Here is a 14046-nt window from a genome sequence, read left to right as displayed (position 1 = left end):
GGTATCTAAAGTACGTCTGTGGAAGGTGGAGGGCGTGAAAACAGTCCAGTCGTTGTCGTGATGGGGAAACGGAGCAATTTATCTGACGTCCAAAAGGCATGGTCACTGGCTTTTGGGCCTAGAGAGGAAGCATTTCCCAAGCAGCTAAGTTAAAAACTGTTCGCAATCCGACGTGGTTAAAGTATGTCGTGCAAAATGGCGCTCTCTAAAACTGGCGCCGAGGTAAATGTAGTGCACCACGAGCCTTAGATGACAGGACTGAAGACGACTGCGGAGATGTCTACAGGTGAATAGACGTGCACGTACTGAGTAGCTGACCGCCCAGCTGAACAAAAGGCCTACCAAAAGCGTGTCCTCAACAACCACTCAGCGGACGTTACTGCGTATGGGGCTCCACAGCAGGCGCCTCGTTCACGTAGCCATGCTGAATGCTGTTCATCCGTGATGAAGGCTGGAATTTGCACTTTCAAGTCCAATAGGACACGTGGCTGTTAGCGTTCGTGGCGTGAAACGTGTGAAAGCAAACACTCTGCAACAATCGTCGGAGTCCAGACCGGAGAATGCAGCATTATGGTCTGGGTAATGTTTCCTGGGCTTTCCATGGTGACCTCATCATCGTGGAAGGCACAATGGATCAATACAAGTATGCAACTGTCCCTGGAGACCGTGTCCACCCCAACATGCATTTTGTTTGTCCTCAGTACGATGGCGTGTACCAGCGAGCAGGACAATGCAACGTGTTATACAGTTTACAGTGTACGTCCGTTCTTCGGAGAGCACCATGGTTAGTCGCCGTACTCCTGTGGCCACCAAACGCCCCAAATTAAAACCCGATCGAGAATCTTTGAGACCTCTTCGAGGGGGCTGTATGTGCCATAGATCCTCAACCGAGAAACGCAGCTCACCACGGCACTGGAGTCGGCATCGTTCCACATCTCTATCGGCACCTTCCACAACCTCACTACTGTCACCCTGCAAGTCTCGTGGCGGCCCGCGCTGCAGAAGCTGGTTATTCATGCTTTTGAAGGTAAGTCTTTTCAGAAGTCACAGCATATCTCCACCCATACAGTTTACTTTTGTTACATACTTATAGGCCGGCCAGAGTGGCCGAGCGGATCTAGGCGCTACAGTCTGGAACCGCGCGACCGCTACGGTCGCAGGTTCGAATCCTGCCTCGGGCATGGATGTGTGTGATGTCCTTAGGTTAGTTAGGTTTAAGTAGTTCTGAGTTCTAGGGGACTGATGACCTCAGAAGTTAAGTCCCATAGTGCTCAGAGCCATTTGAACATACTTATACTCCACTCCAGTTCAACTCTGGATAATTTTTAACTTTAGTAACGAGCAAGCAAATAATAATGGGGCGGCGATTATACGCATCTGTGAAATGGGCCACATATAGCTAGCTTTAAGGCTAGTTTACACGACGACATTGGGTTGCGCCACTCGTTGAGTAGAATGAGTTGCACGCAAATGTTTTCATACACTCCTGGAAATTGAAATAAGAACACCGTGAATTCATTGTCCCAGGAAGGGGAAACTTTATTGACACATTCCTGGGGTCAGATACATCACATGATCACACTGACAGAACCACAGGCACATAGACACAGGCAACAGAGCATGCACAATGTCGGCACTAGTACAGTGTATATCCACCTTTCGCAGCAATGCAGGCTGCTATTCTCCCATGGAGATGATCGTAGAGATGCTGGATGTAGTCCTGTGGAACGGCTTGCCATGCCATTTCCACCTGGCGCCTCAGTTGGACCCGCGTTCGTGCTGGACGTGCAGACCGCGTGAGACGACGCTTCATCCAGTCCCAAACATGCTCAATGGGGGACAGATCCGGAGATCTTGCTGGCCAGGGTAGTTGACTTACACCTTCTAGAGCACGTTGGGTGGCACGGGATACATGCGGACGTGCATTGTCCTGTTGGAACAGCAAGTTCCCTTGCCGGTCTAGGAATGGTAGAACGATGGGTTCGATGACGGTTTGGATGTACCGTGCACTATTCAGTGTCCCCTCGACGATCACCAGTGGTGTACGGCCAGTGTAGGAGATCGCTCCCCACACCATGATGCCGGGTGTTGGCTCTGTGTGCCTCAGTCGTATGCAGTCCTGATTGTGCCGCTCACCTGCACGGCGCCAAACACGCATACGACCATCATTGGCACCAAGGCAGAAGCGACTCTCATCGCTGAAGACGACACGTCTCCATTCGTCCCTCCATTCACGCCTGTCGCGACACCACTGGAGGCGGGCTGCACGATGTTGGGGCGTGAGCGGAAGCCGGCCTAACGGTGTGCAGGACCGTAGCCCAGCTTCATGGAGACGGTTGCGATACCCCAGGAGCAACAGTGTCCCTAATTTGCTGGGAAGTGGCGGTGCGGTCCCCTACGGCACTGCGTAGGATCCTACGGTCTTGGCGTGCATCCGTGCGTCGCTGCGGTCCGGTCCCAGGTCGACGGGCACGTGCACCTTCCGCCGACCACTGGCGACAACATCGATGTACTGTGGAGACCTCACGCCCCACGTGTTGAGCAATTCGGCGGTACGTCCACCCGGCCTCCCGCATGCCCCCTATATGCCCTCGCTCAAAGTCCGTCAACTGCACATACGGTTCACGTCCACGCTGTCGCGGCATGCTACCAGTGTTAAAGACTGCGATGGAGCTCCGTATGCCACGGCAAACTAGCTGACACTGACGGCGGCGGTGCACAAATGCTGCGCAGCTAGCGCCATTCGACGGCCAACACCGCGGTTCCTGGTGTGTCCGCTGTGCCGTGCGTGTGATCATTGCTTGTACAGCCCTCTCGCAGTGTCCGGAGCAAGTATGGTGGGTCTGACACACCGGTGTCAATGTGTTCTTCTTTCCATTTCCAGGAGTGTATTTGACTAGACACAGCGAAACCAGTATACAATTCAGTTTCGACGTTTTGTGGTTCCTGAGCCGTGTCTGAAATGAAAGTTTTGGCAGCTGCACGTCGCACGAATTGTGACGGAGTGAAAGCTTGTTGCATGGAATCGCTGCATAAGAAAAAAAAATAGTAATAAGAAACGTGTTTCGATTCGTGACTGGGTGAAGAAAAGATGTCAGGTCGGTTGCTCAGCATCCTTGCTGAAATAATTTGTAATGGAACACCCAAGAAGCTCTTTTAACTATCTTAGAATGTCACCAGAACAGTTAACGTTTCTTCTAAATAGAGTTAATTATGCGATAAGGAATAAAGATATTGTAATGCATGAAGCACTGTCGCCAGAACTGAAATTACATATCACATTGCATGCACTACAATCAAGAACACTCGGCATGATATAAGATGCGGTTTTAGTTGGTGATGAATCTTTTTCATTAACACCAATAACTATTAACAGTAATGATTATTAACATTAACTGCAGTAATTATTCGAAGCAGGCCGCATTAATAAGAGAATGGTTTGTAAACTACTCTCTTGAAGATAGAATTGTAGTGGCAATATTTCAAAATTCAAACTGTGAATGGGCAGCACTGCTGCGACGTTTTAAATAGATGAATATTGAATAAGGAATGTAGCTTCTTAATTTGTATTTTTCTTAATTCAGTTGTATATGTGTTAACCTAACCTAATTCAATAAATTTTGCACTGCAGTTCAGATATTGTCAAACTATCTATGTTCTGATCGCACGTGACTGTCTCAGGAGCGGCAATATGTTGCTTATTTTTGTAATCAGAACCACTGAAATCCCCTTAACACCTACGCAAAGCATAGTTATCCAAAAGCGAACGTTATTCTCCGTTCCCCACTTCATATTTCAGTTTGTCTACACTCTACGAACACACATAACATCAAAACTCATGCAACTAGTGCCGCCAAAGTTCGAACACGCGGGAAACTTTAGTTACACAGACGAGTTGCGCAAACGCGAGGCGCGCATGTGCAGTGGCCAGTAGTGCAGTTGCCTGCAACCTAGTGTTTAGTAAGTGGGCTTGGAGTGGCTGCTTCACGGGTCTACCACACCAATTGCCTAACTAGATTTTGTATACGTCTTTCTGGCAACATCTCCGTTTTGCCGCAGTTCCATAGGCGATTATTGTTTACTGTCACGTAGCCTCTGCTGCCAGCTGTCAACGGCTCGTCTTTCGCCCTATGTTGTACGTGCATAATGGAATCCTGAAACGAACAGTGATGCTGCGATATGGGGAGGATGCTAAGTTCACCCAACCTAGATATGATGTGACGTCATTATGACGTATCACGCTTTAGTCGATTAACGCACCTATCGACTTTTACGAACGTTCGAGATTCTAAACTGTCGTCAGCTAGTGGTTTGTTTTGACACGTGCGATTCTGAAAACAGCTCAGTGTGGCAGCGTATATGTATTCGCCAAAATAAAAGAGCTGGATATTAATAGAAATATTCCTGATCGTGGCCTTGAAAACACCACGTAAAAAAGTGAAGTCTTCTTATGTCCCGACCAGATTAGATTGTGTGATTGTTGTATTGAATGCTTACGCCGAAAATAATATTTGTTTATTATCAACATTTTAGTATGGTTTCATACAATTGGTCTTGTCAGTACATATTAGATTGTAGCAGCATACTCTTGCTGACTTTTTTTTCTGAATTTATATAGCTGAAAGAGAACTCCTGCAAGTTTGTTAGCTAAGTAATTTATATGTCCATCCCAAGATAGTCTTTTATCAACCATAAATCCACGTAATTTTACACTCGGACTGCAGAGATAGGTACCTTAGTGTCCAGTAATGACTGATTGAATTTCGAACTTAAAAAGAAAAATATGAGGCATTGTTGAAGAAAAATCGACGACCGGGGATGAAATACGAGGAGAAGTGGATTTCTCAATGTAATCTTAACCAAAGGTTAGTATCTAGTACTGATTGACGTATGAAATGATTGAATGCAGTGTCAAAGCATTCCATGGTGGTAAGCTTTTCTCTCATTAGTCTCTCGAATGCTGAACACATAATTAGAGACAAGCAAACGAAAAACAACGCACAGGACGCAAACACAGTACAATACACGATTTAAACGCAAGGAACGCAAAACACATTTAAACGAATGGCGCAGAGCACAGCGCTACCCTGTCACAATCTCTCGAAAGTTCACAAAAGTCGAATAGTCGATATACGGTTTCTATCGTTTTCGATGTAGCGTGTATACGTCATAATGACGTCACATCGTATCCAAGTCCGGTGAACTTAGCATCCTCCGCGATATGGCTGGAAGGCTGCGCCATTTGTCGTGTTTTCACGCGTACATTAACATCGCTCGAATTGCGCAACGGCAGTAGATGGTGCAGATTCTATAAGTGCTTTAAACGATAGTGAATGCATGTTCTATAGAAGCAACCGAGCGTTGCATTGTCAAAGAGCATGTCGTGCCATGTTCGGTTCACATATTTCGTTCTACTCCTCATTTTCTACAGGTTCATTAGTGATTTTGTTATTATATTTGACACGAAATGTGTTATGTACGGCGATCGAGAAACAGCCATTTCTTTGTGATACCCAAAGTATTACAGTAAGACACCTGAAGTAGGCGAAATGCTGCGGCGTATTTTATGAAGAAGTGCTTGAGAGCTGCGTCGATTTAACTGGCGAAGAAAGATTTAATTTTTTTATTCTAAATCGTTAAAACTACGGGTCCCACACACTTGAGCAATACTCTAGAACTGGTCATATGAGTAATTCGTAAACTATCTCCTTTGTAGACTGATTTCACTTCCACAGTATTCTACCAATAAACTGAAGTCTACCAACTGGTTTACCCACGACTGAGACAATATAATCATTCCATTTCATATCCCAACAAGTGTTACACCCAGATATCTGTATGAGTTGGCCGGTTCCGGCAGTCACTCACTGATACTATAGTCAGAGGATACTACGTGTTTTCGGTTTCTTAAGTGCACAGTATTACATTTTTGAACATTTAAAGCAAGTTGTCAGTCTCTGTACCATTTTGAAATCTTAACAAGATATGACTGAACGTTTACGAAGCTTCTTTCAGACACTATTTCATTACAGATATCTACAAAAATCTGATTTTACTATTAATATTATCTGCAAGGTCATTATGATTCAACATGAACAGCAAGGATCCCAACACAGTACCCTGGGACACATCTGAAGTTATGCATCTGACAATGACTCTCCATCCAAGATAACCTGGTGCGTTCCCCCTACCGAAAAGTCTTCAGTCCAGTCATAAATTTAATTTGACACCCCATATGATCGTACTTTTGACAATAAGCTTAGATGTGGTACTGAGACATATGCTTTTCGGAAATCGAGACACCCGGCTGCCTTGAACCAAAGATTTCAGATTGTGTTTGAGTTCAGATTATGTTATAATATTCTACAACAAGTCGATGTCAAGGTTGTTGGACAGTAGTTTTTTTGGATCACTTCTACCATCTTTCTTGTAGACGGGAGTGACCTGTGCCTTTTTTTACGACAGATTACAATTAGAAGGGAAGCCAACTCAGCCGCAAATTCAGTATAGAATTTGACGGGGATCGCATGTGGTCCTGTAGCTTTGTCCAGTTTTAACGATTTTAGCTGTATCTAAGCACCGCTGACACTAATACTTATTTCACTCATCTTTTCAGTGGTATAAGGATTAGATTAGGTTAATTCTCTTAGGTTTGTAAAGGAACATTTGAAAACGGAGTTAAGCATTTCAGCTTTTGCTTTGCTACCTTCATTTCAGTTCCTGTCTCGTTCGCTAGGGATTAGGTACTAACTTTGGTGTTACTAAAAGCCTTTACATGCGACCAGAATTTGTTTGGATTTTGTGGAAGATCACTTAACAATCAACCGCCTTTCATTCAGCATCTCTCGTCTGTAGGACACTTTGTTTTACACACATTATGCAGTGATTTCTGTTTCTTTAGTTGTTTCTTTTCAGAGTCTGTATACCACGGAGGGTCCCTCCCATTATGAACTGCTCTACTGATTATTATCTAACCAGTGTGTGGTCGATTATTCTTTTAAGCTTGAACTGTGATTCCTCTACATGGTCCTGTCCCGTGCTGGAAGTTTCAACTTTACTCTTTACTGACCACAGAGTAAAGTCTCCAAAGGAGCCATTCTGGCATTTGCTATGCGGTAGGTGATTTTGGAAACGCTCAATCACGACACATTCACTCAGGCACCATCATCGAATCAGGAGCTTCGAGAGTTTTGCCATTGGCGACCAGTGAAGCCACCGCTTTTCAAAGAAACAAAAGTTGTTAGGTGCATTTTCCGTAATGTTTTACAAAAAGTTCATTACACTGTCTACAGACTGACTACAGAGTAATGAATGCACCTCAGAGCTAGACAACTGTTCACAAACTATGCCTAAACAATATCATTTTGCTATTATTTCAGCAGAAAGACTGGACCATGAAACACACATACTGGTATTGAAGATTACATGAGTAGGTAGAGTAATTAATTAAGCTTTAGGAAAAAAGGTGAAACAATGAACCACGGGGACAGTGAACCAACGATAATACTTAAATCACTATTCAGGGAAATTCAATGTTGCTGTACGAGTGAGGTTAGCAGTCTGTGTAAATTGAGTATTACTGGTGAGTACTATCACTGAACTTTGGAAGATACTGTCCTCACCATCTAACAACTGCTTTCACCTTCAGATTTCGAGGCAGGAAGTGTTTTCGTTTATTGTATCTTTCTTTTCTGTTTTTGTTCCGTTGAAAATCGTTATGTTTTATGTGATATACTTATGTTTTTGAACACATGCGCTACGACATTTTTAGTCCAGTTATGCCCCAGTCTATTACATAACCTTCTAACTAGTGTACTGAGGAACAATGAACCATTTGTTCACTGTACTCCTTAATTGTTTTTTGCGTAATGTCTACGGGAATTAATTTTATTTATTACTTGTGTAGGTACTAAAAATAATAGTAGTAATAAAGGTGAGTACACACTATGTCTCTTTCGTCGTGCGCAGTCGCAGACGCACAGGAATAAATAAAAAGGCATTCACAAAAATTTGTGAAAGAACGCATTTACGCATGGACGTTCTCTTGTCCACACGTTGCCTCATTGCGCGGGCAGTCTGCTGTGAATCCCCTTCCTTGCATGGGAGGTAGAGTCGCGTTTATTGTGATGAAAAGGCGAAAGAAAAAGAAAATGCCAAAGCGGCGGTGGGTAAAAAAAGTTTTTAAGTAACAGATGTACACGAAATACTACGTGATGATAACGTTTTGTTTGCAAATTTCAGAAGATCGCAATAAGATTTTATATTTATTGCTTGGGGAAACTGTGCAGCGAAGAGGCTGAAAAATTTCGTTTGCTAGTAACCGGCAACTTATGTATTTATACGTATATATTTACTCCGCATTTCAGAACAAAGCAGTTCAGTTATTATTCCTGAAACAGATAAATACTTAAGGCAGGTTTCTAACCGTCAAGGTTAATTAGCTTTCGGTAAGTAATTTATATTTTATTTTTACAGAGCTTTAATCGTGAAAGATATTTAGGTTAACATACTGGGACTCGACATATTTGGGAATTTCATAGCCTCCAGAATCCAGCAGAACAGAGGTTGTGTTTTTCAATTTTGTATTTTTTGCCACGAGTGTGTTTCATCTCTATTTGTAGTAGGTTGTTTCGAGCTGTTTTTATTACACATATCCAATCGGTTCTCTTGTTGAAATGTCGGGCTGCTGGTTTGTGCTTTTAAGTCACCATAGTATGAATATTCGTCCACAGTTTTCATATATACTTTTCATAAGTTTCTGGCTTATTCGTTCCCGTTTCCCTACAACGAAACTTATAGTTATATGATCGGGGACTTTTTATCTAATACTTCAAGATCAGAACAACACATCAAAAAATTTTCTTAAAATAATCTTCAGAAATGGCGTTCCATACGAATTTTTTTCTTTATCTGTAAGCATCCATATACATAAGCGTGCTTCCTTTGGAGTCAACAGACATTACAGCACATAAATCGCTTCACAACATAACCTCAACAAACTATGCGTAATTGGGCTGTTGGAAATTTATGCACATGTACAATGGCGATCACAAAAAATCATTGTGTAACGGACTTTGAGTTTCCCTTTTCGCTTATAGCGTTACTAAATACTTCCTGCTTTCCAGAGAACGAACAGCCTAACAAAATCATGTAAACCAGGTGTGAATACTGAAACATATATTGTTTGAGGCTACCATAAGGACAATAAAGAAAACTAACCATCAGCCTGAATGCAGGTTGATAAAAAGAGCTTTAGAGGACCTTAAGAACGATTGTGGATGTCTGATAATAAGTTTGGTGTATCATTTCTCACATTTCACCAATATGCTGTGAACTTCAAGGCAGAGCCTTTCGGTGTAGCTTTGGTGTCCGATCATAAAATCCAGATGGTATTTGATACTCATCATGAAAAACAACTGATCAACTAGTTGATAAAATTATTAACATGAAAACAATGTTGTTGACTTTTATTTAACTTGGCCAAGAGTACTGATATTCAACTCCCAAAGAACTAAGAAAGAAATAGAGAAACAGACTGGTTCTATAACTTTAGAGTAGGCAGAGAAACCCCAATTATACAAACATAAAACCCAAATTTTGTACATTACCACAAACATCATCACTCAACAGATACAAATTAAATGTGTTTAATGATAATCACCTAATTGTTTTGCAACATGAGCCAGCATTGGGAAATTTTGTTATCCAACAGTATAAAACAAAAATTTAATATGGAAAATACTACATCTGCATAGATACTCTGCAAATCACGTTTAGGTGCCTGGCATTTATCTGAACATTATTGGCTTGGCAGCAAAACAATACACACAAATCACATACAAAATAATACATACAAATCATGTACAGACTATATTCTCCAAGTTAAATATATTGAAGGTATGTAATTTAATTTGATAGCATCAATATGTCTAACGATTAATAAACAAATATTTTCAATAGTTTTGAATTTTTTGAAATTTTTTTTTCTCCCCACCTCCTTCCACAAAATCAATATGAGTTGCCTTCCTCTGTAGCTCAGATTCTGGATACTCTTGTGGCCGTAAGTCTCACAGAGGAATCCCAGGTTAGTATATGAAGTATACTATACTTTTCAAAAATATCTGGTAATGACCATAGGTGGAGCTACTTCGGATTTTGTTTCACCAGTTTACAGAGGGGCCAAAAAAACCACCCATTTCTGAGGAGCCCCTATCTCTGTATACTTTTATATACATGTCGTAGACTGACTGGTCGTATACAATTCATCTCTTGTGAAAAATTGAAAGAAACCATCGTTGGGATTCAGTTTCAGGGCAGTTCACAGGGGTGTACTATTATCATCACAAATTGGCATGTGCTCCCACCAGATTCATATAGATTGCAGGAGGTATTTTAAAATGAAAAATGATTCTGGTAAATCTTAGCCCATTTAGTAATCAGAGTTCATTTCACGTATTACATGGGAGAGACAGATGCTAACCCATACATAACACCACTTAACTGATTCATATCTCTCTCGTATTATTTGTGTTAGTAACCACTTCATGTCTGTCTCATAGTGTTTAAATAACTGTTAACTACTTCACAATTACAGAATATTTCCATAAGACTAACTAAGGAGGACGAATACAAGTGCTTAATGACATGTCAACAACTAGGTGATTAGAGGCAGTATATAACCACTTATTCAACAAGGATGGGACAAGATATCACCTAGGCCTTTGAAAGAAATCATTACAGTGTTTGAAGAAACCAGGGAAAATTTAAATGTGGATGGTCAAAAAGGAATTTGTACCTCATTCCGCTCAATGCACTATAATAGTTACAGTGTAGCTATTGTGGCTGTAGAGAAATGAGTGTCTGCAGTCACATCATGTTGGTCACCAGAACATTTTCTCATAAATGTATTTTTCAAGGGAAAAATTCGAGTGTTAAATAATGTTCTCTAGCTTTTATGAATATTCTGGAACACAAGTTGGAAACAGCACTAACTCGGGTCTAGTTTAGCAGGGGATACAACCCGTCGGCTTTGACCAATGACGTCAGAATTGGCCAGAGAGCATGTATTACAAAGATGAAAGAGCTGAGAAGAATGTTCAGAAACAAAGGAATGCAAGAGAGAAAAACTGTACTTCGCATATATAAGGGCGAGTAGTATTTTCACGTTAATTATATCGCGTTATTGTATCTTAGTATTTCTCCGCAAAATACAATGGAAACAAATGAGTAAAATATATTAGTAGCAAAGAAAACACCACGTTACATGTATGTCAGTTGCATATCGAAACTCTTTCGAACTGTATTGCTCAAGTGCAGTACGCGATACAAGTTTAGCGTACGTCGATTTCTTGGTTTTAACTAGCATTGCGGTCCTGTTGTTCACTTGAACTATGTATACCCTGCTTCACTAAACCGTAAATGAAACACCGGATACAAATGAAAAGATCATTCGAAGCGTGGTGCTTAAGTACAGTATGGAATAAGAGTTTGTCGTAAGTGGCTCTGAGCACTATGGGACTTAACATCTGTTGTCATCAGTCCCCTAGAACTTAGAACTACTTAAACCTAACAAACCTAAGGACATCACACACATCCATGCCCGAGGCAGGATTCGAACCTGCGACCGTAGCAGTCTCGCAGTTCCGGACTGAGCGCCTAGAACCGCTAGACCACCGCGGCCGGCATTTGTCGTAAGTCGATTTCTTCGTTTTCACTAGCATTACTGTACTGTTCTTCACTTGAACGATGTATCCTCCGCTTCAGTAAACCCTAATTGGAACACGGGATACAAATTGTAGATGTGTTGTTTATTTCGTCTCTGCTATTACTAACAGTCTTTTCTTACGTACATATCAGTACTACTGATGACAGAAGGACCTACGTATGTAATATATGTATACCAGACTTCCGTTGACCTCTATATATGTACACTGGTAACGAAAAGGTGGAAACAGACGTACGTTACATTTGCAACCTGTACCTCAATTGAACTACACGGTGACAAGAAGACGACACATGTACAATTTGTATCCCGTACTTCACAATGGGTTACAGTTTTCTTGTTGCCTTGGACGCTAATAGTATCCCATTCGTTACTTGAGCTACGTAGCTGTACGCAACATTTGTATCTTGCTCGCCAATTGACATATATAGCGTCAGTGTACAGGAGAAGTGAAGGACGGGATACAAATTTTAGTTGTGTCATCAGTGTAAAGGTGAAGTGAAGGACGGGATCAAATTTTAGTAGTGTCGGGGGGTTTCACCTGTTGTATAGCAAGTACACATTCGAAAATGTCGTACTGATACTAGTGCTGGGAAACGAAAGAAGATCCTCAGCTGAGAAATTTCTATTACGTACTTCACAACACGAAAACACACATACTGGTGGAATAAAACAGTGAAACATCAAAATAGTGAAATACCGTGAAAGAAGCAAATGGAAAAGTGAACTTACCACACGGAAATATCGAGGAATAACCGAAGCTCGCCTAGACAAGACAGTAACGAAAATTACATACCCACAAACAGACAAATCCATTCCTATAAACGAAAATAAGACACTAAAAATTGTTCTACAATAACAAACTAATACTCCAAATTATCTCAGTATCATTACGAATAATTATTTTAATGTACAATGACAGCGCTTATCCGGAACACAGAACTGTTTTATTATCTATGCCTCGAAGTGAAGACATTACTATCTATGACTAATGTATGACGTCATTGGTCAAAGCCGACGGGTTGTATCCCCTGCTTCACTAGACCCACTAACTCCCATCGTCAGAAAAGTTCTAGTATAGTTATTTTTATTTCTGAGTTTGCAATACTAAAAACGAACAAACATTGTCTTTATGTTGCCTGGTGTGTGTGTGTCCTTGAAATAACCTTGGCAATGTTTCCGTGAAAACTCACTATGTGGCGTATTAGTTACAGTGACACAATGGATGCTGATTGTGAGCAAAGAGTGTACATTAAGTTCTGCATTAAGATCGGGAAAACCCCTAGCGAAACATGGACAATGATTAACCAAGCATATGCAGGCGGGGCACTTTCAAGAAGTTACGTTTTCAAGTGTCACAAAAGATTTTGTGAAGCAAAAATTTACTGCAAGATGATCTCACAGTTGGTCTCCTGTCTACAGCACATATTAATACAAATGTGAAACATTTAAGGCAGTTATTGAAAAAAAGACAGTCATGTAACTGTGTGTGCCACATCAGAAGACGTGAATTTGAATTGTGATGTGTCTCACAAGATTTTACACGAAGATTTAAGGAAACAGAAACCTAATGCAAAACTTGTCCCTTGCACACTAAAAAGCAAACAGAAATAGGAAAGATGAAGAATTTTTGCTGAACAACTGTGTAGTGTCAGACGTGATCCCACATTTCTGTCAAAGGTTATTACTGAGGATAAAAGTTGGTGCCACCATTATGAACCTCACATGAAGTGACAAAGTGCTGAATGGCGAAATCCTGGATAACCAGTCTTGAAAAAAGTCAGATAACAACCTTCAACAGCAAAGACAACGTTGATCGCATTCTTTGACAGTAAAGGATTAGTTCACCATGAGCATGTGCCTCCAGGTCAAACAGTGAACCCAAATCTTTACATCGAAGTCTTGAAACTTTTGCAACAAGCAATTCGAAGTCGCCATCCTGATTTGCGGCATTCTCAGGACTGGTTCTTACTGCATGACAGTTCAATATCACATACTGCTGTATCTGTTACTGAGAGTCTGCCCAGACATTCTGTTATTGCCATCCCACATCCGCCATATTCGCCCGACCTCTCGCCAAGTCAAAAGACGACTGAAAAGAAAGCTTCATCAACATATCACAGACATCTGACAGGCTGTGACAAATGAGTTTACTAGCATTAAAGTTGATAATTTCCCTGCTTGCTTCCAAGACCCCCAAAAACGTTGGCAAATGTGTATAGATAGCCAAGGGCACTACTTCGATAAAAGATAAGACAGTTACTTGGTTAAGTGCAATTTTCTGTTTTTCAACAAACTTGTCCTGGAACTTTTGTGACAATGGG

Source organism: Schistocerca americana, chromosome 1 (assembly GCF_021461395.2).
Source record: "Schistocerca americana isolate TAMUIC-IGC-003095 chromosome 1, iqSchAmer2.1, whole genome shotgun sequence".
NCBI lineage: Eukaryota > Metazoa > Arthropoda > Insecta > Orthoptera > Acrididae > Schistocerca > Schistocerca americana.
This window is presented reverse-complemented; position numbering follows the sequence as displayed.